This window comes from Microcaecilia unicolor, chromosome 7 (genome assembly GCF_901765095.1).
Source record: "Microcaecilia unicolor chromosome 7, aMicUni1.1, whole genome shotgun sequence".
NCBI classification, from domain to species: Eukaryota; Metazoa; Chordata; class Amphibia; order Gymnophiona; family Siphonopidae; genus Microcaecilia; species Microcaecilia unicolor.
The window spans coordinates 289,879,903-289,905,658 of NC_044037.1; positions in this window are offsets into that span (position 1 = coordinate 289,879,903).

A 25,756-nucleotide genomic window follows, 5' to 3' on the forward strand; every position below is an offset into this window, starting at 1 on the left:
ATACTTATGTATCAACTTCCTTTATTAAGGGCCCAATGGACCAGTATATGATGGCTAGTTCAGCCCCAAGGGGTAATATACAATTGGCCTCAACTTACGATTAAGCTTCATTGAGTTCTGTGAAAAGGACCTCGCCCTCTCCAATAGGGGTCTCCTTGATTTCCCTATTTGACTTTTTAGTTGTTGTTTCAGCCTCTCAGTTGGAGAATACGGTTGAGTTAGACTCTCATCACGTGACATCAGAGTGTCTAAATGGAGGTGCCCATGTCCCCCCTGCCCCCCCTCTTGGCAGCCCTGCCTATGACCATTGTTGCAGAGTTATACTTGTTCAATAAAGTTCAGTTATTTTATTTGACTCTCCTGGCTACTGTGGGGTTCCTGCGTGTGACCCGGAAGGACCCTAAAGTGAGTAGCACACAGTCTCCCAAACCCCAAGAGTCAGCTCAAGGAATTCACCTCCTGAACGCGAACCCACTTCTGGGTGAGAGGAGCAGGTTACATTTGCCTGCTAAGATTAGTGCAGCCATTATGCAGGAACCCTTACTACCTCCTGAATAGAATGTAGTAAGTGCTCCCTGTAGTATGATATGAGTTCTATATTCTAGATTCCATACTCTAGATTGTCCTAGCACTTAGAACTTAATGTGTAGCATGATATGAGTTTAATTGTCAGAGTTATTGATATATAGTTGAGACTTCTTGGAGCAGTACCAGAAAAATGGGTCTGACCATCACCATTCCCCTAAAGACCGCTGATACCAGTGTAAGAAAGGCTGGCTGGGTGGATACTTACAAAGTCAATCACCACATCTCCTAAGAACAAAAGTCTGCATATTGACAGCAACCACAGAGACTAAAAGACAGCGAAACTCCCAGACCATCAGATAAAAGAAAGCCCATCTACTCCAGACAATGACTCTTTCAATCCTGTCAAATACCTTCTGGTGTATATCACAGCAGATGGCCAGCTAGGAACTGTTATGATGTCATTTAAACATGTGACCAGCCACCATGCAGCATCTCAAACTAGATGAAACTAGTTTTCAGCTATCCCTGAGTTTTCATTGGATCAACTATACCCCACCTGACTTCAGCCTATGGTCATTGGATCAAATACACCCCACCTGACTTCAGCCTGTGGTCCAACAAGAAATTATAAAACCCTTGAACATTCTCAGTTGGCCATGATGCTTCTTTTTCTCTCCTCTCTGGACTCTGGACCCTGCTTGCTGGATGGTGTGCACTTCTCTGGACCTTCACTGAATCTCTAGGCCTTGATGGACTTCACACACATTCAAGATAAGATTTTCTCCAGGCTCCAGCAACAACTCTGCAAAAAAAAAGAAAAAAAAAAAGACTTATTTTCCAGCAAGGACCTCCATCAAAGTGAGTTACTATTAATCCAACCTATATAATAATTCAGACTTTCTAACAATATTTATTTTGTGGCACATTTTCCTTGTGTAAAATCCCTAAAAGCTGCTTTTTAACATTATTGTTTTACCTGTACTGTGAATAAACATTTTAAAGATAAATATCTGGTCTTTATGTTCTGAGCTTTTAGCTCCTAGCCACAATTGCCCTCCCCCTTGTCCCTTCCTCCCTTCTCACCCATTACTTCCCTCACCCGTAACTGTCTCGTCTGTCTGTATTATTTAGATTGTAAGCTCTTTTGAGCAGGGACTGTCTCTTTGTATCAGGTGTTCAGCGCTGCGTGCGTCTGGTAGCGCTATACAAATGCTAATAATAATAATAATGAGCACACGTCCTGCAGGTTAATGTAATTCCCCAAATATATCCCTTCATCCTCATTCCCCCTTTTTTTACACTCTAACATCAATTATTTTTTTAAACGTGAGCACATGACCCGAAAAATAAATACTTGAACATGCCCTATTATCTGGGCACACTAGAAATGAGCCTAGCGAGCAGGAAAGTTCCACATTTGCATGCACTAAGCCTACATACTAGCGCACCTTAGTAAACAAACTCCATACTGTAAGACTGAGAATTTCTATTTGTACTGCATATTTGCATCATACTGAAAATTAAGCTTGTTTGTAGCTTTAACGGAAAGCCAATAACATGAAAGGTTTGACCTCTGTCTCATGGCATATCTAAAGCTCATTGCTGGCATCAGGTCATGGGGTGGGTCATGTTTTTATATCTGATTTTCATACAGATTTGTTGCCATCACAGGGCTTGCCATTGTATTAAATCAAGGATGCCACTGCTAAAGTTTCCTCTTGTAATTTGCAAGCTATGCTGTCAATAGGTCATTTTCAAATTGGGCCATATTGTTGCTTTTAATTTATGCGTCTACAGGTCATTTTAAAAAGTGGCTCGTTCTAGGTTTTGCATTCATTACAGCTTGATGGTATTTTTCAAACCTGTGAAGCCTCATTTTAATTTGCATTCTAATTAATATTTAAAATTAATTCACTGGCTTTTTCCCCTTTGAAACCTCCATCAGAAAGATTCTATCAAGGTCCTAAAATTAGCCGAGATCGGTCTTCAAATTGGCCATACATTTCTAAATTGCCTTTGGCTACTTTTCAGCACAGATGCTAATGAACTGTTTCTGGCAATGGATTCATAGTTATGAGTTGCTGCACATGGAAAAAAATAATAGACTGTTTCCAGATTCTCCTTCCCGACTGAGAATAATAGCAGACTGATGAATGTTCATGTAGCAAGAGAAAATACGTCAACAGAAAAACAGAGTTACAGTGGGAATTCCACAATAAACATAACCTGTTCTCTCGAGCATTTTCCCTTGTCGCATAACATTATTCGGTTTTTACAAAATGGAAACAAGAAAACTGGGTTTGAAAACAAACATTAAATGGTACACTTAGGGCCCCTTTAGCCGCGTATGCGCCTACGTGCGCCCAGTGCGCGCCAAAATGGACTTACTGTCCGACTACCGTGTGGCTCTTGCGGTAATTTCATTTTTGGCGTGCGTCCGCTACGCACATCTGAAAAGTAATTTTTTATTATCGGAGGCGCGTAGCGGATGCGTGCCAAGTGGCATCTGTCGTGCGTAGGTCCTTACCGCCCAAATTCTTTACTGCTGGGTCTATGGCTGGTGGCAAGGTCAGAGACCCAAAATGGATGTGCGGCAATTTTGATTTTGCCGCGTCCATTTTCGGGGAAAAAAAAAAGAGGCCTTTTTTACAGGTGCGTTGAAAATGGATTTTGCACGTGCCCAAAACCCGTGCCTACGCTACCGCAAGCCACTTTTCAGCTCGCCTTTGTAACAGGATCCCTTACATCTTTCTGCCAACCTTCTTTTTTGTTGGTTGGGGCCATCAGAGTCAGTATAACTTCTCGGAGTCCTGTTGATAAAGAAGGGTGAAAGGGATTTGGAGGGGTTTGGGCAGTGGTTTCCAAATCTGGTCCTGGAGGCACCCCGGCCAGTCAGGATTTCAGGATACCCGCAACGAATATTCATGAGAGAGATTTGCTTGCACTGCCTCCACTGCATGTAAATGTTTCTCGTGAATATTCATTGTAGATATCTGGAAACCCTAACTAGCTGGGGTGCTTCCCGGATCAGGTTTGGGAACCACTGAGATAGGGATTTAAATATAGCTCAAGCTTTTCTCAGTAGGTCAAAGCGAGTTACATTCAGGTTCAGTATGAATTTACCTGTCCTGGAGGACTTACAATCAAAAGGGCTCTTTTACTAAGCCACAGCCACATTTGCAGTTACTGCAGCTTAATATGGGGACTTTACGATGTGGTTACCAGGGACGTAGCCAGACTTCAACAGTAGGGGGGTCCAGAGCCGAGGTGAGGGGGGCACATTTTAGCCCCCCCCCCCCCCGCCAGCCAGCCATTGCCGACACTTCCAACAACTTTGACTCTCCCCTGCCGATGACCCTCTCGACCCCCCGCCTGTCGCCGCCTACTTTTGCTGGCGGGGGACCCCAACCCCCGCCAACCGAAGTCTTCTTCCTTCGTTTGGTTTCTGACTGAGTCTGACGTCCTGCACAACTCACAGAAACAGAACGAAGCCTTGCGATCTGCAGGGCTTCGTTCTGTTTCTGTGAGTCTGACGTCCTGCACGTTGTACGTGCAGGACGTCAGAGTCAGAAACCAAACGAAGGAAGAAGACTTCGGCTGGCGGGGGTTGGGGTCCCCCGCCAGCAAAGGTAGCAGGCGGTGGGTTGGCGGTGGGAGGGGGGATTGAGAGGGTCGCCGGCAGGGGGGTCCAGGGCCAAATATACGGGGGCCCAGGCCCCCGTGGCCCCATAGCAGCTACGCCCCTGGTGGTAACTGCAACACGTTAACCCTTTGGGGAGTTCCCAACATTTGCTGTCATAAGTGCCGCATTAAGGGCCCCTTTTACTAAGCTTCGGCAAAAGGGGGATTGCGCTGACATCAGCACGTGTTTTTGACATGCGCCGAGGCCCCTTTTTACCACAGCGGGTAAAAGGTAGGTCTTTCTTTTTCTTTAAGGAAATAGCTCTGCGGCAAATGAAGCACTTGACACAGGGCCATTTCGGGGGGAGCCCTTACTGCCACCCATTGAGGTGGTGGTAAAGGCTCCAGCGCTAACCCGGCGGAAACCAGACAGCGTGCGGCAAAGCTCGATTACCGCCGGATACAGACTGACACTACAAAAAGAAATATATTTTTGCAGCGCCGGATATGACGGTGTGCAAGGGGTGGGAACTACTGCTGTGGCAGCCCGGCAGTACTTCCTTTTTAGCAATCGGTAGGCCCACATTGGATTTACCGCCACTTTGTAAAAAGGGCCCTAAATTTACAGCTGCTGCACGGTACTGTGTTTGGAGTTAATGCAGAAGAATGTAGGGCTTCCTGTTTAGGAGCCGGTAAGTGGCCCCATGGTAACTTCAAAAGCACTGATTAGTGTGGAAACTTAAACGTGTAAAACCTTTCTTCCCGAGGGAAATCTTCCGTAACCTAATACAATCAATGGTATTAAGCCATGCTGACTATTGCAATGGAATGTATGCAGGATGTAAAGAACGACTCATAAAGAAACTCTAGACAGCCCAAAACACAGCAGCTGGGTTGATATTTGGTAAAACACGATTCCAAAGTGCCACACCCCTCCGTGAAAAACTGCACTGGCTTCCGATCAAAGAAAGTATCACCATGGTCCACAAGATCATCTACGGTGAAGTCCCAGGTTACATGACTGACTTGATTGATCTCCCAACCAGAAATCGAACCAGTTCATCTCGGACTTACCTGAATCTCCACTACCCAATTTGCAAAGGACTCAAATACAAAACAACTTCTCCTACATAAGCACACAACTATGGAACACACTTCCAAAAGCTGTGAAAACAATCTACAGCCATCTAAACTTCAGAAAATCACTAAAGACCTACCTGTTCGGAAAGGCGTACCCTACCGACCCAACATAAATGCCTCAACTCTGCAACACATCAATACCAATGATCGTATTGGACATTATCTACCCCTTCCTATCTTCAACCCCTATTGTGCCAGAATCTTACCTACCCTATTGACCCTAACATCTAATTGTATTTGTTCCTCTACCGGACTTGGCGAATGCCTTTACGTTACTATGTAAGCCTCATTCAGCCTGCAAATAAGTGGGAAAATGTGGGATACAAATGTAACACACAAATAAATAATGTAATATTATATAGCTCTTGTGTCCCGCTAACTCCCACAAAAAGTGGGTAACAATTCAAAGAGTTAGTATAACAGAATTAACCTCAACATTTCTTGAATAGATAAGTTTTCAAATTTTTACAAAAAGAAAAATAAGAACCCAAAGAACGCAAAAACTATGGAAAAAATAACCAGAAATGAGGAGCTTGATAAATAACAGACTCATCAAGATAACGCTTGTACCTAAGTCCTGAAAAAGAAGGCAAAATCAAGTGAAATGGATTCTCTAGTTCTGTTAAAGCTGTTAGCTGTAGGAAATGAAAAAAAAATTAAGAATATCAGCCAGAACAAAACCATCAAATGTTTTGAATATTATACAAGCCAGTTTAAACAGACCGTGAGCACGAAATAGCAGCCAATGAAGGGAGATAAGAGCAGTAGAAGAACTATCCGATCTTTTGAGTCTCAATACAAGTTTGGCTGCTGTATATGCAAAATTTGTAACTTTGAACGAAGTTTAGCAGTAATAGATGAATATAAAATGTTACAATAATCAAAATGAGTTAATACAATAGCTTGCACAAGAATAGTGAAATGGTAAGCCTTATTTGCAGCATATTGATCACAAAATGCCTTCCATACCTATTCTCTCTCCAGGACTTACCCTTTATTACAAAAAGCAAACGCATGGTGTACCCTAAACATCACGACCCCAAATGAAGGTTTTGTGACCTCATTTGGGGGTCCCAACCTAAAGTTTGGGAAGCTTCGTCCTACCTGATCCTTTCATGTTCAATCAGTATGTAAAGGAGATTTTCTGGTAACTGGTGTGGATATTACATCTCTTGCGCAAAAATCCACATTAGTACTGCGGATATGTTATTGAGCGAAAGTTTTGGCGAGTTCATGGTAAAATTTATGGCATGGTATATAATTCTATAAAGTTGCATGCTCAATTTTATGCTTAGGGTCTCTTTTATGTATTTATTTATTTATTTGTTACACTTGTACCCCACACTTTCCCACTCATAGCAGGTTCAATGCAGCTTACATAGTAATAGGAATACAAAGTATAGTCAAAGAAAACAGGTTAAGCTTAGCAGAGTAGTAGGGAATTGTAGATAGGTAACATAATAAGGGAGAGGGATTAGAGGAGGTAGGAAGAGGTGCTAGTTTTCGGCTAGATTGAGATAATCAAGGGAAAGGGTCAGGGTGAACATAGGGAAAAATTGGAGGAGGCGTGGTCCGAGTCATTGCCGTTGTCGCAGGATCAGGTGATGAATAGGTGGATTTATAGGGTTAGTTAATGGCGTTTAGATAAGCTTTCTTGAATAGATGGGGTTTCAGCGATTTTCTGAAGGATAGGTGGTTTTTAATATAGCGAATGGGTCTGGGTAGGGCAATCCAGAGTTGACTGCCTTTGAAGGAGAAGTTGGAATCATACGAGGATTTATACTTAAGCCCTTTGCAACTAGGGTTGAGATAATTCCAAGAGGATTCCGAAGTATTTCACAAAGGCGCGTAAGGCCCGTGTCCAGCGCATGCCAAATCAGCATTATCGCCTGGCTACCACATGCCCCAGGTGGTAATTCTGAATTTGATGCGCATCAAGAACATGTGGTAGAAAATATTACCCAGTGGTGAATGGTAGAGTGCACAAGCTGCATGCCTACCGCCTGGGTAGCGGAAAGGTCTCAGGCCAAAATTGGATGCACTTCCATTTTCTGGCCCCTTAACAAGGCTCTTTTTCCATTACGTGGCAAAAAAAGACCTGGCGCAAGCCCAAAAGATGTGCTCGAAATGCCGTAGGCCATTTTTATGCTGCGGCTAAGTAAAAGGGCCCTTTACAGCGCACAATTGCATGATCAGTGTCAGTTTTGTGACTAGATGGCAAAAGGAACTTCGGGAAGTTCTAATGGCTCCACTGTCTGACCTTTTCAATGCTTCTCTAGAGTCCAGGGTGATCCCAGAGGACTGGGGAAGGGCAGATGTGGTCCCTGTCTTCAAAAGTGGAAGAGAGATTTTCATGCATCCTACCTCCACTACATGCAAATCTCTCATGCATATTCATTGGCGGGATCCTGAAAACCTGACCTATTGGCAGCCCTTGAGGACTTGAAGTGAAGAACAAGGGTCTAATATGCTTTGTATTGGTATTTGTTTGTTTCTTTTTATGTTGTATTATGGTTTAATTGTATTTTGATTAAGTTTTGTCCAATACTATTATTGGGGACGGCAGGGGCCGTAGCCAGACTACAGATTTTGGGTGGGCCTAGGCAAGAAGTAGGTGGGCACCAAGTGCTCTCCCCCCCCCCACACACCCCAAAAAATATCTCAGCAGGTGAGAAAACGCTAATTTCTACCTTTTCAGTCTGCAACAGGCATGTGCGGAAAACTGAACATGAGCCGGTGCCGATATCGTGGACAGTGCTGTTTCGTTACCATCAAGGGGAAGTCTTCAGCTGGCTGAGCTTGGGATCCCCAACAGCTACCACCAAACATGTGCTACTGTTGGGTGGGCCTGAGCCCTAAGTGGGTGGGCCCTGGCCCACCCAGGCCCACCTGTGGCTACGCCACTGGGGGGCGGGTGGCTCAGTGTAGTAGGCCAGCTGTACTGTATATCATCTAAGTAGAAATATCGATTATTCCATAGGTTTGGAGAAATGTCAATGGAAACAATAAAAGGTTAAAAAACAGAGGCCAAATCACCTGAAAACAATCAACGAAATCATTAACTTTCGCAAATCGCTGAAAACTCACCTTTTCACCAAAGCCTATCACGAAAATCCATAACCAATTCTAACATATCATTACTCATTCTTCGCGATGACTGTCTATTATAACAGCTTTATTTATAGGATGGTACATAGACAACAGGTTTGGGCTTTATTGTAGTGTATCGCCACTCTTTGTGGCAAAATGGCTCTCTATCCACCTTATAATTGAAAGAGAAAAACGCCTAGATTTCGACCCAAATCGAGAGATAGACGTTTATCTCACAAAAATGAATAAATCGGTATAATGGAAAGCCGATTTTGGACGTTTTCAACTGCACTCCATCGCGGAAGCGTACAAAGTTGACGGGGGCGTGTTGGAGATGTGGCGAAGGTGGAACTGGGGCGTGGTTATCGGCCGAGGAGAGATGGGCGCCTTTCGCCGATAATGGAAAAAAAGTATGTGTTTGTAGCTAGAATTTAGGGCACTTTTCCTGGACCCTGTTTTTTCATGAATAAGGCCCCAAAAAGTGCCCTAAATGACCAGATTACCACCAAAGGGAATCAGGGATGACCTCCCCTGACTCCCCCAGTGGTCACTAACCCCCTCCCACCACAAAACATAATGTTTCACAACTTTTTATTTTCACCCTCAAATGTCATACCCACCTCCCTGGCAGCAATATGCAGGTCCATGGAGCAGTTGTTAGGGGGTGCAGTGGACTTCAGGCAGGTGGACCCAGGCCCATCCCCCCCTACCTGTTACAATTGTGCTGCTTAATGCTTAGTCGTCCAACCCCCCCAAACCCACTGTACCCACATGTAGGTGCCCCCCTTCACCCCTTAGGGCTATAGTAATGGTGTAGACTTGTGGGCAGTGGGTTTAGAGGGGGATTTGGGGGGCTCAACACACAAGGGAAGTGTGCTATGCACCTGGGAGCTCTTTTACCTTGTTTTTTTGTTTTTGTAAAAGTGCCCCCTAGGGTGCCCGGTTGGTGTCCTGGCATGTAAGGGGGACCAGTGCACTACGACTCCTGGCCCCTCCCACGAACAAATGCCTTGGATGTATTCGTTTTTGAGCCGGGCGCTTTCATTTTCCATTATCACTGAAAAACAAAAACGCCCAGCTCACAAATTGTCGAATAAAACATGGACGTCTATTTTTTTGCGAAAATACGGTTCGGTCCGCCCCTTCACGGACCCGTTCTCGGAGATAAACGCCCATGGAGATAGACGTTTTCGTTCGATTATGCCCCTCCACGTATACTTAAGCGATGTTCCATTGTAACAATGCCTGGAAAATAAAAATGGTCAATGCTTGATGGAATGTTAAGGGAAGGGGGGGGGGGGGGGGGGGGGGGAGAAAATATAAATGTTTGATGATGCAGTGGAAAAGACCTACTGATGTGTACGATGTGCAACCAATGCCGATGTTAGTATGAGAAATGTCACTTTTGTTTACTCTGCTGATCGTCAATAAAACTTTTTGAACTATAACAGCTTTATTAGACTACCTTACTATCCTGATATATCTTTCACATCAATTGTATTTTTTGTACCCTGATTTGGTGATTTTTGTACCCTGATTTGGTGATGCCATAACAGGTCTTTGTAAGCCACATTGAGCCTGCAAATAGTTGGGAAAATGTGGGATACAAGTGCAATAAATAAATAAAATCCCTGTGGGTCCAGTTGAGTGGATATGACTGTGACATTTTCCACCCCAAACAAATGGAACAAACGAGAATTTGGTTCAAACAGTGTACAGCGCTGTGTATGACTAGCAGCGCTATGGAAATGATAAGTAGCACTAGCAGAATCGAATCCTTACTCTCCTGTTTACAAAGCCACGCAAGTGGCTGCCACAGTTTATGTAAAGATAAATGAAACGAAAATGTCCTCATTCATCATGTTTTACCATTTGTCTGAAAATGAGTTCACATTGCTATTAGTCTGCTAAAAATGCATAAGAGTAACTCAGGGGAGGAAATTATCATCATTCATTTTGAGGCTGTGAAACCATAAATGTGTGAAGTGAAAAAATGCTGTACTTTTGATAATGTGTAGTAAGTCAAATAACATTATTTTGTGTAATCTGTTACTTTATTGCTGTATGTGTTATATTTATCTAGAGCTTGAGAATAGACAGGAGGTAATATAAATCTATGTTATAAAAATACAGTAAATATAAACATAATTTGTTCATAAATGTAGTGCTAACTGAACTGATCTTCCCTTCTCCTGGGAGAAGGTGGGTTGGGAGAAACAGAGGGGCCCTTTTACTAAAAGCCCCCACACTCTGGAATGCATTGCTTGAAAGGCTCCGCTTAACACAAGACTACCAAAATGGCAGATACAAATCAAGGTAAGGTATACACAAAAAGTAGCACATATGAGTTTATCTTCTTGGGCAGACTGAATGGACCGTGCAGGTCTTTTTCTGCCATCATGTACTATGTTACTACACGTATGTTACTTCAGGAAGCAGGTGAAAGCCTGGCTCTTCAACCAAGCCTTTAACGGAAGAAGTAACTAACTTGTTAGTCTCACTCACACTCACACACACACACACACACAAGGATTGACTCGGGCTGCACATACTTCAGCAGAACATGTTTATCCACTCCTACCCTAGCTGAGATAATATTTAACCATCTCTCTGACCTCACGTGCAACTTTCTTCAAATCAATCACCTTACTTTCTAATTCTTCCTACTTTCTTACTCATCTATATGTTACAACTTTGCCTTACCCTTCACTACCAATTATAATGTTCTAGTACATATGTTAGTGTTGCGGAGCAGGTGGGGGGAAGAGGGGGTGGTGGTTGGGAGGCGAGGATAGGGGAGGGCAGACTTATACGGTCTGTACCAGAGCCGGTGATGGGAGGCGGGACTGGTGGTTGGGAGGCGGGAAATACTGCTGGGCAGACTTATATGGTCTGTGCCCTGAAAAGGACAGGTACAAATTCAAGGTAAGGTATACACATATGAGTTTGTCTTGGGCAGACTGGATGGACCATGCAGGTCTTTTTCTGCCGTCATCTACTATGTTACTATGTTACTATGTAAGTAGTATACCATGCCATGCTTTGTATTGTTGTTCGAATATTTTTACTGCTCTAATTGCCTCCTGCTCATGTTTGATCTATTCTTACTGTACACCGCCTTGAGTGAATTACTTCAAAAAGGCGGTAAATAAATCCTAATAAATAAATAAAGGGTTGGCAGGCGCCAATGGGCTTGCGCGCCAAAAAAGAACTACCACAGGCGTAACGCAGGCACCGGCGGTAGTTCCACCCCTAGCACACGTTATTTCCTGTGCTATAGAAAATCGTCTCATTTTCTAGCACAGGGGTTATCCGGCAGTTATCGGGCAGTGCCATGTTAGCGCGGGAGACCTTACTGCCACCGCGATGGGTGGCAGTAAGTGCTCCCCCCCCAAAAAAATGGCCGCACAGCAAGTGTTAACTTACCGCACGTCCATTTCTTTTTTGGCCTTTTTTTACCCGCAGTGGTAAAAAGGGTCTCAGCACGTGGCAAAAATGGCCGCCGTCACTAGCTCAGGGCCCCCTTTTACCACAGCTTGGTAAAAGGGCCCCAGAGTAAGACAGGGTAGGGAAATGGTACTGAGTCATTTAGACTACTGTAATGGTCTTCTTGCTGGCTGTAAAGAACAAGTATAAGTGAGAGTGGGATGTTTGACCACGGAAATACAAATCCTGGAAGCAAGAATCTTAAAAAGCTTGTTTATTGATGAAAAGACTCAACACAACTGTTGTGTTTCGGCCGTCAGGCCTGCATCAGGAGTCTTGCTCAATAACGTGTCATTTACTGAATCTCAGACGCCGGAAGAACAGCTGATATGTGCAGTAGGTAGCACGTGATGTGATAATCTGTTGACTACTACTACTACTATTTAGCATTTCTATAGCGCTACAAGGCGTACGCAGCGCTGCACAAACATAGAAGAAAGACAGTCCCTGCTCAAAGAGCTTACAATCTAATAGACAAAAAATAAAGTAAGCAAATCAAATCAATTAATGTGTACAGGAAGGAGGAGAGGAGGGTAGGTGGAGGCGAGTGGTTACAAGTGGTTACGAGTCAAAAGCAATGTTAAAGAGGTGGGCTTTCAGTCTAGATTTAAAGGTGGCCAAGGATGGGGCAAGACGTAGGGGCTCAGGAAGTTTATTCCAGGCGTAGGGTGCAGCGAGACAGAAGGCGCGAAGTCTGGAGTTGGCAGTAGTGGAGAAGGGAACCGATAAGAAGGATTTATCCATGGAGCGGAGTGCACGGGAAGGGGTGTAGGGAAGGACGAGTGTGGAGAGATACTGGGGAGCAGCAGAGTGAGTACATTTATAGATTAGTAGAAGAAGTTTGAACAGGATGCGAAAACGGATAGGGAGCCAGTGAAGCGACTTGAGGAGAGGGGTAGTATGAGTAAAGCGATCCCGGCGGAAGAAAACTTTAGAAAGACCTTTGGTGATGAGCTTGCTCGTAGACAAATCGAGTGTCATAAAAAGCAAGAACAAAGCATTAGAAAACTTCAAACTGCCCAAAACACTGCAGCCAGACTTATATTTGGAAAAACAAAATACGAAAGTGCGAGGCCCCTAAGAGAAAACTTACACTGGCTTCCTCTTAAAGAACGTATAACTTTCAAAATATGCACTCTGGTGCATAAAATAATTCACGGTGGTGCTCCGACCTACATGTTAGACCTTATTGACCTACCACCCAGGAATGCTGAAAGAGCGGCACGCACATTCCTAAATCTTCACTTCCCCAGCTGTAAAGGTCTAAAATATAGACTAATGCATGCATCCAGCTTTTCATACTTGAGTTCACAAATGTGGAATGCTCACAACCTAATTAACTTCCGTAAGGCACTGAAGACACATCTCTTTAGTACGACATACCATAATGACTTATAATTGGAACTGTAATTCACCATCATTTACTTAACAATAGGATTACTCTCTTCCTATACCGTATTGTTTAATTTTAATATGCAATCCATGTTCAATATGTGAAACCATTTGGATATTTTCCCCTTTTTTATCCAACTGTTCATTTAGCATTCATGTTCTATATATATTTCCAGTTGTATATTTATTTATTGCATTTGTATCCCACATTTTCCCACCTCTTTGCAGGCTCAATGCGGCTTAAAATACAGCATGAATGGTGGAATTATATGAGAAAATAGACATTTAGTATTACAGAAGGATCTTGGTTAATATTAAAATGATAAACAAGATAGTACAATAACAAGCAGATATTATAAGACAATTCCGGATATATGTGGAAAATTGTAAGCCACATTGAGCCTGCAAATAGGTGGGAAAATGTGGAATACAAATGTAATAAATAAATAAATAATGTGGATAAAGAGAGAATCAGACAGCTGGGAAAAGAGACAATTGAGCAATGTGAAAGTGAGGAAGAAGATCGAAGATGCAAAAGGGAAGGGGAGCAAGGGGAGGAGTAAGCTTGATTTAGATAAGAATGAACCGCAAATGGGAAGATTAAGATGAGAAGATAGAGTGGAGATGAGCAGTGGCGTAGGAAGGGGGGGCCTGTGGAGCGGTGCGCCCCGAGTGCACGTCGCTGGGAGCTGCGTCGGCTCCGCTGGTTCCCTGCTCTCTCTGCCCCGGAACAGGTTACTTCCTGTTCCGGGGCAGAGAGAGCAGGGAACCAGCGGAGCCGACGCAGCTCCCAGCGACGTGCACTCGGGGGCGGATCGGCCCTCCTGCCCGTTCCTCGCTTCTCAATGCATGTAAGAAAAATGCGCTCCGGGGGGGGGGGGGGGGGGTGCGCAGCGGCGACCTGCCCTGGGTGTCAGCCGCCCTCGCTACGGCACTGGAGATGAGGGCAGTTTAAAAGTTTAGGGGAACATGAGATGTGGTGGGAGACAGAGAATATTAGAGAGTAAATTGCAACAGACAGATGAAGGAAACAATAAGGAAGAATAGAAGGATGGGAAAACAAAATTTAAAAAAATGTAAGGCACTCCACAGTTCTACAAAAGCATTAATTGAGTTAATTAGGTTTTCAGTATCTCCCTAAGACAAAGTAAACTCATGTTATTATAATATGCTGAAGGGCATGGTCTTAGTGGCAACAGGAATGGTAGCAAAACGCTATTCGTTTATTCAATCTAATATACTGCTCACAAATCCATCTACACAGGCTACGGTCTAAGGGATTTACCAATATAACATAAATGAAGCAATGAGTAAATAAAAATCACAAAACACATTAGGAAAAAAAAAGTTAATTTTTTTTTTTAAATAGAGAAGAGAAAACACAAGGAAACAAGTACAAAGCAGTTTCCAGAAAGGCCAGGTACTCCTATCCATAAACTTCAACAAAAAAAACCACCCATTTTGAGTGCCTTTTTAAACGTTGCTAAGTCTACTTATGTCGGTTCCAGTCTCAAATGGCTGCCGGGACCTCCCACGGCAGTCTTGCAAGGCTGCCTCGGGAAGTCTTGCCGGCCATTTTGACTGAGCAGCAGCACTTGGCAGAAACAAGTAGATTTCATTCCTTCCCCTGAAGAGGCCACTTGACCACTGTAGCTCACCTTAAGCTTGGCAACAGGATGATACGCACTGAGGGTCTCTTTTAAAAAGACACGCTAGTGTTTTTAACATATATTCCTATGGGCGTCTCTAGTGTTTAGATCACACTAAACATTAGCGTGTGCTAAATGTGCTTCTGTGCCTTTATAAAAGAACCTCTGAGTGCGAAATCTATAATGGCAATTGTACATAAAGGGATAGATTCTTTAAATGGTGCCTAAAAAAAATCGGCACAAAAAAACCCCGCTTAAACAGTATTCTAGAAGCCGCGCCCAAAGTTTGGCGCATTTTATAGAATAACTAGCCGTTAAGCCCGTTAAAACGGGCGAGTATTGGTCTGTTCTATTTTCACGTCTAATTCCCTCCCTCCCTCCTTCAAGGCCCCCCTCCGTCCATCCCTCCCAGCTCCGAGGCCCCCCTCCTTCCGAGGCCTCCCTCCCTCCGAGGCCCCCCTCCTTCCGAGGCCCCCTCTTTCTGAGGCCTCCCTCTGAGCTCCAGTCCCCCGCCCTCCGAATTTTAAAAGTCATCATACCTCGTCGGGTTACAGCGGCAGGCAGCAGCAGTGAAAAGCTTGCAAGCTGTGCGCTTCAGAAGCCTTCCTTTCTCTGTCTCAGCTGTGGTCCCACCCTCATTTCCTGTTTTCCGCAAGGGCGGGACCACAGCTGAGACAGGGAAGGGAAGGCTCCTAAAGCGCCGAGCAGCTTGCACGCTTTTCACTGCTGCCGCCTGCTGCCATAATCCCGACGACATAACTTAGATGACTTTTAAAATTCAGAGGGAGGGGGACTGGAACTGGACGGCCGCTCGGGGCGGAGTTCAGGCATGATGCGCGGGGCTCCCTTGAGCGCGAGACCCTATGCGGTAGCCTCACCCTAAGACCGGCCCTGCTCGCCCCACCTCTGGACTGTTGCTGTCTGAACATTCAGGCTCTACTTTGCATTTGCAGGTGAGTCGGTCACTTGTCATTTATATAGATTGATGCTTAAGCATGGCCATTTGCACCAATGAAAACATGGTGCAAATGCTTGTGCCTAAATGTATGCGCAGAGCACCATTATTCTCCGATTATGCGCATAACTCGAAGCCATGCCCATGTCCCACCCTGAAATGCCCATGACCCTCCCATTTCTGCACCTAACTCTACACACGTTGGTCTCAATTAAATCTAATTTTGTGCCAATAATTGATTGTTAAAGAGTCAATTATTGGCACTAATTGGCTTGTTCAATTAAATTGCACATGCAAATCGGGAATGCGCCTAAATTTGTGTGCACAATTTTTTGGCAACCTTTATAGGATCAATGAGAAAATAGCTAAGTCTGCATTTATGTGTCTAAATTCTATTAGCTCAATGGCTGCGTAATTGCTCGCACCTAATTTTTTTTTTTTTTTTTTGGGGGGGGGGGGGATTTTAACATAATACATCAAATTAAACAATTTGAATAGTAACATAGAAATATAGTAAATGATGGCAGATAGAGGCCTGAACGGTCCACCCAGTCTGCCCAACAAGATAAACTCATTTTACATGGTATGCGATACTTTATATGCATACCCGGGTTTGATTTCCCTTGACATTTTCAGGGCACAGACCGTAGAAGTCTGCCCAGCACTTTTCTTGTACTAAAAGTTCTGAAGCTAAGCTCCTTAAAATTTACACTACAACCCATCCATATCTATTCAGTTACGATCAGAGAAGTCTGCCCAGCACCGGTTTTGCTTCCCAATTACCAGCGTTGCCACCCTATCTCCGCTAAGATTCCATATATCCATTTCTTCTAAGCAGGATTCCTTTGTGTTTATCCCACGCACGTTTGAATTCCATTACCATTTTCATCTCCACCACCTCCCGCGGGAGGGCATTCCACGTATCTACCACCCTTTCCGTGAAAAAATACTTCCTGACATTACTCCTGAGTCTGCCCCCCTTCAACCTCAATTCATGTCCTCTCGTTCTACCACCTTCCCGTCTCCGGAAAAAGGTTTGTTTGCGGATTAATACCTTTTAAATATCTGAACGTCTGTATCATGTAACCCCCGTTTCTCCTTTCCTCCAATGTAACGGTAGTAATGGTAGGTATAGGTAACACATATATAAAAACCAGCAATCGACACCATCACACCTTCATATAGAACAGAAATAGTGGAGGGATCCAAGAAAAGGAAAACGAGAGAGAAATTACACGAGGCAATAAAAAAGGAAATCAGCTAAAAGGTTAAATAATTTAGCCCTTGATTATTTATTTTTTATTTATTTATTGCATTTGTATCCCACATTTTCCCACCTTTTTGCGGGTTCAGTGTGGCTTACAATATGATATAAACGATGGAAATACAATTTGTTACAACTTGTAGAGTTAAGCGAGACAGTTGAAGTAGCGTTAAGGAATATAACAATGGAACACAGACATTGAAACATTGGAAGGGGACAATGGGAGGCTTAAAGGACAATATTAAGGCATGAAGAATTATGGGAGTTATGGGAATATTGGAACAAAGAAAACTGCCTCTGCTCCATTAATTAAATCACAGGTAATAACTATTTGGTCAGCCTTGGCTCGGTTGGATTCCTCTGCTCTTAAGACTTCTGAAGAGCTTGCTGTGTTATCAAACTGGAGGAGGAGAACCTGAATATAGTAATGGAAGGGTTGAAAACGTGGAACAGGCTTTGGTACAACAAGCGGGACTACTTAATACCATTCAAGACAGAACGATTTCTCATCAAAGATCCTGAAAGGTAACTTTAAAACCATACAAGAACGTAAGACCTTTGAAGTCAGAATGATTGAATATTTTAACACCCAACAGAAGGACTTAACAAGGATCTGGGGTTCCTAGCCCATTATAAACCATAAAGCTGTATGTCTCTGTTGATCACCCCACCCCTCACCTATCCACACCCATCCTGTTAGAATATCAATGATATGCTTTGATGTCCCCATGCATACCTCCGACCCACCCCCATCCTCGCACCCTGTCAGACTGTCATAGTAATGCTTGAATGTTTTCACTTATATACACTGTCAGCTAGCACATTTGCTTATTTCCGATCTGAGGAAGAAGGGCAACCTTCGAAAGCTAATCAAGAAATGTATTAAGTTATGTCCAATAAAAAAGGTATCATCTTATTTTCTTTTCCATGTTTTATTTTGTTTGATTTCTATTGATAACATTAAGAGTGGACTAACACGGCTACCACACTCCTCATCAAAGATTGAAAGTTGTGGAGAATAAATTAAGGGGGTCTTTTACTAAGGTAAGCTAGCATTTTTAGTGTGTAGGGTGCGCTAAACGTTAGTGACGTCCATATATTCCTATGGATGTCGCCAACCTTTAGCACGCGCTAAAAATGCTAGCGCGCCTTAGTAAAAGAGTTACTAGAGATACTCTAAAGCAGTGCTTCCCAAACCTGGTCCTGGAGGCACCCCAGCCAGTCAGGTTTTCAGGATACCCACCATGAATATTCATGAGAGAGATTTGCAAGTGCTGCCTCCACATGCAAATCTCTCTCATGAATATTCATTGTGGGTATCCTGAAAATCTGCCTCCAGGGCCAGGTTTGGGAACCACTGCAAAAGCCTGTACCTAAATGTAGACAGTTAGGCGCATCACTGCTAGTCTTCTAGTACCTAGGTACTTAAGTGCTGGGCACGCCCCTGACCCTCCCATGCCCCTCCCACATCCAAACCCCCTTGCAATTGTGCTCTGCTGCAGGAGCCCGGCAGTACTTCCCACCCCTAGCGCGCTGTCATTTCTGGCAGTACAACAATTTATTTATTTTTCTAGCGCCGGAGTGTACCCGGTGGTAGTCGGGCAGTGCCGTGCGTTGCCTGGTTATTGCCGGGTTAACGCAGGAGCCCTCACCGCCACCTGAATGGCTGGCGGTAAGGGCTCCCCCCGAAATGGCCGCACGACAAGTGCTTTACTTGCCACCCTGCCATTTCCTGTAAGAAAACGAGACTTCCCTTTTACCAGCTGCGGTAAAAGGGGATCTCAGCGCGCGTGTAAAATATGTGCCGACACCGGTGCTGGCCTCGTTTTGCCGCAGCTTGGTAAAAGGGGGCCCTAAGTGTTGCCATACTGAGATAGACTGAAGGTCCATCAAGCCCAGTATCTTGTTTCTAACATCTGACAATCCAAGTCACATGTACCTGGCAAGATCCCAAAAGAGTAATACATTTTATACTGCTTATCCTAGAAATAAGCAGTGGATTTTCCCAAGTCCATCTTAATAATGGCTTATAAACTTTTCTTTTAGGAAATTATCCAAACCTTTATTAAACCCTGCTAAGCTAACTGCTTTTACCACATCCTCTGGCAATGAATTCCAGAGTTTAATTACACATTGAGGGACCTTTTTACAGAGCGACAGTAAAAGGGCCTCAAAATGAGAAAGCTATAAAAGCATATCTTTTTGTCATCACCGGAAACGCGAAGAAACGCCTGCTGCAAGACAAGTACTATTACGAAGATCTGTCTTTCTTGTGGCTCTTACTTTTTTCTCTATGTATTAACTGAGGTTAGAGATATTCAACCAGCAACAGTTTTTTTGGCCACTGTGAGGAATATGAGGGTGAGAGGGAGAATGAAGGCACCTGGAGGAATGAGGAGGCTTGAGAGGGAGGAAGACTGGGTAGAGAAAGGAAGGAGTCTTTTCCCCTGGGGGATTGGAGAAAAGGAAAAGACTACAATTCCCAGCAGCCCCTGAGTAGATCCCATGGTAGAAACAGAGACTACAATCCCCAACAGCCCCCAGAGGAGGTCAGGAGAAGGGCAAGAGAAGGGAGTTCGAAAAACCTGTCCCAGAGAGCCAGGATGAGGGAAGGAGTTCTGAACCTGCCCAATCAAGCAAATGGAGAGCAGCTGAGCAATGGGTGTGGGGAGGAACCTATGGACTGGCAAGGGGAAGAAAAGGGGGAGGAACTAGAGCAAGAGATGCCGATGGAGATTGCTGCTATGACTAAACTGGAAGGAAAGGAGGGGAAACAGGAGAGGGCTGCTCGGGAGGAGAGCCTGGTAGAAGACGGGGAAAGGAGGCTATCCCACGAGGGGAGCTGAGAGAACAGGTTTACCATAGAAGGGTCATGCGGGTGGTGGTCAGGGTATAATGCTGGCCTGGGTGGGGAGGGACCTTTGCCACTCTCCCTGAGTTGATTTCTTTTGAAAGGGAGAGAGGAGGAGTGGTGGTTTTGGGCATAACTGCTATACATGAACTGCTGGGAGTTTGAACCCTTCCTGAACTGCTGTGCTTGAGGAATTGTTCTGCCTAACTGCTGACATGAACTGCTAGGGAGGGTTTGAACCCTTTCTGGAGCTACCGTGTTTGGAGAATTACTTTGCATACCTGCTATACATGAACTGCTGGGAGTTTTAGCCCTTTTTGAGCTACTTTGTTTGACGAATTGCTTTGCAGAACTGCTTTATATGAACTGCTGAGATTTTGGAACCTTTTGGTTTTTTTGTGTTGTTTTGAATACTATGCTGTTGAACTGCTTTGCTTCTTGAGAAATGCTGTGGTGGGAACACACAAAGGGATTACAATAAAGTATAATGATTGCCCTGTGCTCTTTAGCAGTGGATTACAGCACACAGCTCAGCTAAAGGGCCGAGGGGACTCAAGAGTCTCCTGGTGGTGGAGACCTTACACCACTCAGATATTCAATGCCAGACCATGTCTGAGCACCAACATTGAATGTTAGGTTTTGTGCAGATGGCTATCCCTTATCCGGTTAAGTGCAATATTCAGCACTTAAGTGCATACGGTGAACTGGATAAAGATAGGACTGTGTTTTATGTGGCTCTAGTTACGTATGTGGTTAAGTGCTGAATATGAACTACTACTGAAAAAGGTGTGAGCAAAATCTAAATAAAATATGCATGAATTTTAGGAATGCCCCGTTCCACCCATGCCACTCCCATTTCCACACCCCCCCCCCCGTGTAAATTTTAAAGGTGGATCCAATGCCTAAATCTACGCACATAAATGGTAATTAAATCTAATTAGAGCCAATAGTTGCTTGCTAAAAAGCCAATTATTGGCGCTAATTAGCTCATTATTCAATCAAATTGTGCCTCAATTTGGCAGGCACAATTTTTGGTGACGTTTATAGAATTAGGGGTACATATTTAACACTACTACTACTACTATTTAGCATTTCTATAGCGCTACGAGGCGTACGCAGCGCTGCACAAACATAGAAGAAAGACAGTCCCTGCTCAAAGACCTTACAATCTAATAGACAAAAAATAAAGTAAGCAAATCAAATCAATTAATGTGTACAGGAAGGAGGAGAGGAGGGTAGGTGGAGGCTCAGTCCACCAATAAGAGCCAACCTCATCAGTGATGTCACAATGGCTTGATTGCCTGATACTTGGCTCACTTCTGATATTGTGATGTCATAAGGGAAAGGGAAATGGGACTTGATATACCGTCTTTCTGAGGTTTTTGCAACTACATTCAAAGCGGTTTACATATATTCAGGTACTTATTTTGTACCAGGGGCAATGGAGGGTTTAGTGACTTACCCAGAGTCACAAGGAGCTGCACTGCACTAACCAATAGGCTACTCCTCTACTACTACTACTATTTAGCATTTCTATAGCGCTACAAGGCGTACGCAGCGCTGCACAAAAATAGAAGAAAGACAGTCCCTGCTCAAAGAGCTTACAATCTAATAGACAAGAAATAAAGCAAATCAAATCAATTAATGTGTACAGGAAGGAGGAGAGGAGGGTAGGTGGAGGCGAGTGGTTACAAGTGGTTACGAGTCAAAAGCAATGTTAAAGAGGTGGGCTTTCAGACTAGATTTAAAGGTGGCCAAGGATGGGGCAAGACGTAGGGGCTCAGGAAGTTTATTCCAGGCGTAGGGTGCAGCGAGGCAGAAGGCGCGAAGTCTGGAGTTGGCAGTAGTGGAGAAGGGAACAGATAAGAAGGATTTATCCATGGAGCGGAGTGCACGGGAAGGGGTTTAGGGAAGGACGAGTTTTACTTCCACCTGCATTTTTTTTACTCTATTTCAGATCTAATAAAGTCATGAGATACACAGCACACAGTTAAAATTGTGCATTAAGGGGGGGGGGGGGAGTTAGATGCCAAGGGGGAGGGGACCCTGGGTGGCTGTGAATGAAGGCTGAGCTGGAAACCCAAGAAACTGCAGACAAAAAACCAAGAACTGCCAACACAGCAGCATTCAATTGAGAAGTGTTTTGCTTCACGGTCAATATTTCTTTCTTTCTTTTTTTTCAGCTTTGCACAGAAAAGATAACACTCTTCCTCATAACTTATTTCTTGATTCTTCTATCAGTAAGGCACAGGAAAGAAATGCAGCTGCTGAGAGAAAGCTCAGCACTGAGCAGAGAGCGATAAACTTCCAAGAACAATGCTTCCAAATGCAGTCACAGTTAATGAGCTCAAAGTCTTTTTCATTTTAATTACAAGAACCAGGAAATCATATTTTCAGTTTTGGGAATGAATAGTATCTGTAGGTGTTGCTTTAAACAAGTTATTCAAGGGAAAAAAATAAAATGTTTCAGGCATTTTGAAAGACAGAAATCATTCAGTAATGCATGACAGAACCGATCTCTAATCACCTGACTGGCTAGCCTCACTGCTTTTAATGTACAAACGTTACCACTTCTGCCCTAATGTCGAAAATGACCTTTCTATAAATGATGACCCATGTTACAATCTAATCTATTACTTAAGAATCTATTTGCAATACCTTAATGTATTCCTCTATCCAGTGGCATGGGGGGGGGGGGGGGCGGCTGCCACCCGGGGCGGATCGCCGCTGCACCCCCCCCGGGTGCAGACCAACACGACACCCCCCCACTGGCGTGGACCCCCCACCCCCACCGGCATAGCGCCACCCCGACACGGTCCCCACCTGCCTACGAGCTCCATCCATCTGCAGCGCTGCTGTAAAGAAGAAATCGCTTCGTCGGCCCTTCCCTCACTCACTGTGTCCCGCCCTTGAGGAAATAGGAAGTTACGTCAGAGGGCGGGACACAGTGAGTGAGGGAAGGGCCAACGAAGCAATTTCTTCTTTACAGCAGCGCTGCAGATGGATGGAGTTCGTAGGCAGGTGGGGACCGTGTCGGGGGGAGGCGCTGCGCTGGGGGGGTGGACGGATGTACCCCCCCCACCCATTGACACCCGGGGCGGACCGCCCCCACCGCCCCGCCCTTGCTACGCCACTGCCTCTACCATGTATGTACGCACTTGAACGAAATACCATTTGTAATTCTACTGACCGGAAATGGCAATCGCCACTACGGCAAATGTAAGCCACATTGAGCCTGCAAATTGGTGGGAAAATGTGGGATACAAATGCTACAAATAAAAAAAATAAAAATGACGTATTTAATTATTTAAATATACAATGGGGGAAAGAGTATCCTCTGCTTGTACTGCAAAATATACTCTTCTGGGTGTAAGTATACGCATGTAATAAGGAGGAAAAAGCCTCAAGAAGCACCTCTTCACTCAACAATAGTGTCAAGAGGGCTAGAACTCCCAGATTGTTATTCGAAGAGCGGACAAAGGAGATGCGGTCATTCAGGACCGCTCCTCTTATGAGACTGAAGTATGGAGGCAGCTCAATAAGATAACTGACTACTTGGAACTCGCTGAGGATCCGACCCACTAAGTTAAAAGCACAGATTTTTGAAATCACCGGAGACGCGTTTGCAAAGAGTTTAATCGCGCAAAAAGAATTTCAGTTTTTTAACAGTAATGTTCAGAAGATCCCGGGGTTCTATACTCTGCCAAAGGTACATAAGACCCTGAGCATAGGCGCCTGGTATAAGAGGCCTGGAGAGGCTAAGCCTCCCCTGCTGTGCTCTGAGGGGTTTAAATTGTTGATTTACCTCCATCCTCACAGCAGGAGCTGCAGTGAAAGCCCTCTAGCCTTGTGAATCAGTTGTAGAAATTGGTTTATGGTTTGTTTACCTTACTGCTGGGAGAGGGGGGGGGGGTTGGCTGGAGGTGTCCGGGGTTGCCAGGGAGATATTTAACTAGGATCACTTCCTGACCTGCACTGAGGACAGATAGCAGCAGAACGGATACTGGGGCAGCATGATCAGAAAAAGTCACCAGACAACAAAGGTAGAAAAGATCATTTTATTTTCATTATAGTGTTTGGAATATGTCCACTTTGAGACTCAGGTGCTCAACATTAAAAGTTTATATTTATTTACTTATTTATGGCATTTTATCCCACATTAAACATGAATTAGGGTGTTTTGTGGCTCTACGTGAGAATTGTGATGATATGATCCCTTGTTTCATATTGTTGACAGTCTGCATTTTCCGTATGGGTGGTATATTGGTGTATTAGGTCTGCCCAGTGCAATATTTATGGTACAGTAAGGTTCTGAGTGTGTTTTTGCACAAAGTTGTGCATAGTGTTTTGCAGTTGAGCGATTGTGGTTAGAATATGATTTGAGCAACCACTTTATTCTTTGACATATGATACATATCTAATATCTAAATTTAATAAAAGGTATTAATTGTGACTTTTTATTTTTATTTATTTATTTTTTCTGTGTGTTATCAGACAATTATGGATTTAAGCTCCACCCCTGGCCCCACCCCTAACCCCACCCCCTTTAGCCTCCCCAAACAGTTGGGCCACCGACCGCCTATGACCCTGAGTAACCCCCCAGGCCGACCGATGGTTTCCAGTCGGGGGTCATTACTTGAACCTCTTTCAATGTACATGGATACGTTTTTGCAGCCTTTGGTCGTGCAAGGGAGATCTTATATACGAGATTCGACACACTTCATGAATGTACTTAATGAATAGTCGGGCTCTCTTGACGAAGTGTGGTTAGTTACCCTTGATGTTGTTTTTCTTTACACTGCAATTCCTCAGATTGAAGCCCTAACAGTGATTCAAAGTTTTTTACAGCAACAACTAAGTGAGAAACAGATAGCCTTCATAGTAGAATTAGCCTCGATAGCAATGAGGAATAATTATGGGGTCTAGGTTGCTGATCCAAAGCTCTTTCAAGTACTTTAAGTGCTGAATTATATGCAATATATGTATATGCAGATATGTCCAAAGTAACCATTTTCAACACTTCTTTTCCCGTAGATTATTTTCTCAATAAGTTGCAAAACATGACTGGAATCTCATATATTTATTTTAGTTACATTTGTACCCTGCGCTTTCCTACTCAGGGCAGGCTCAATGCGGCTTACATATTGTATACAGGTACTTATTTGTACCTGGGGCAATGGAGGGTTAAGTGACTTGCCCAGAGTCACAAGGAGCTGCCTGTGCCTGAAGTGGGAATCAAACTCAGTTCCTCAGGACCAAAGTCCACCACTAGGCCACTCCTCCACTGTTGCTACTATTTGAGATTCTACATGGAATGTTGCTATTCCACTAGCAATGTTCCATGTAGAAGTCGGCCCTTGCAGATCACCAATATGGCCGCGCAGGCAGGCTTCTGCGAGTCTGACGTCAGACTCACAGTAACAGAAGCCTGCGCAGCCTTCTAAATGGAATATTGCTAGTGGAATAGCAACATTCCATGTAGAATCTCCAATAGTAGCAACATTCCATGTAGAATCTCCAATAGTATCTATCTATTTTATTTTTGTTACATTTGTACCCCGCGCTTTCCCACTCATGGCAGGCTCAATGCGGCTTACATGGGGCAATGGAGGGTTAAGTGACTTGCCTAGAGTCACAAGAAGCTGCCTGTGCCTGAAGGGAATCGAACTCAGTTCCTCAGTTCCCCGGGACCAAAGTCCACCACCCTAACCATTAGGCCACTCCTCCAGTGGTGCATTGCTAACAAATTGTTTCAAAATGTTATCCAGTGTAATCAGCAA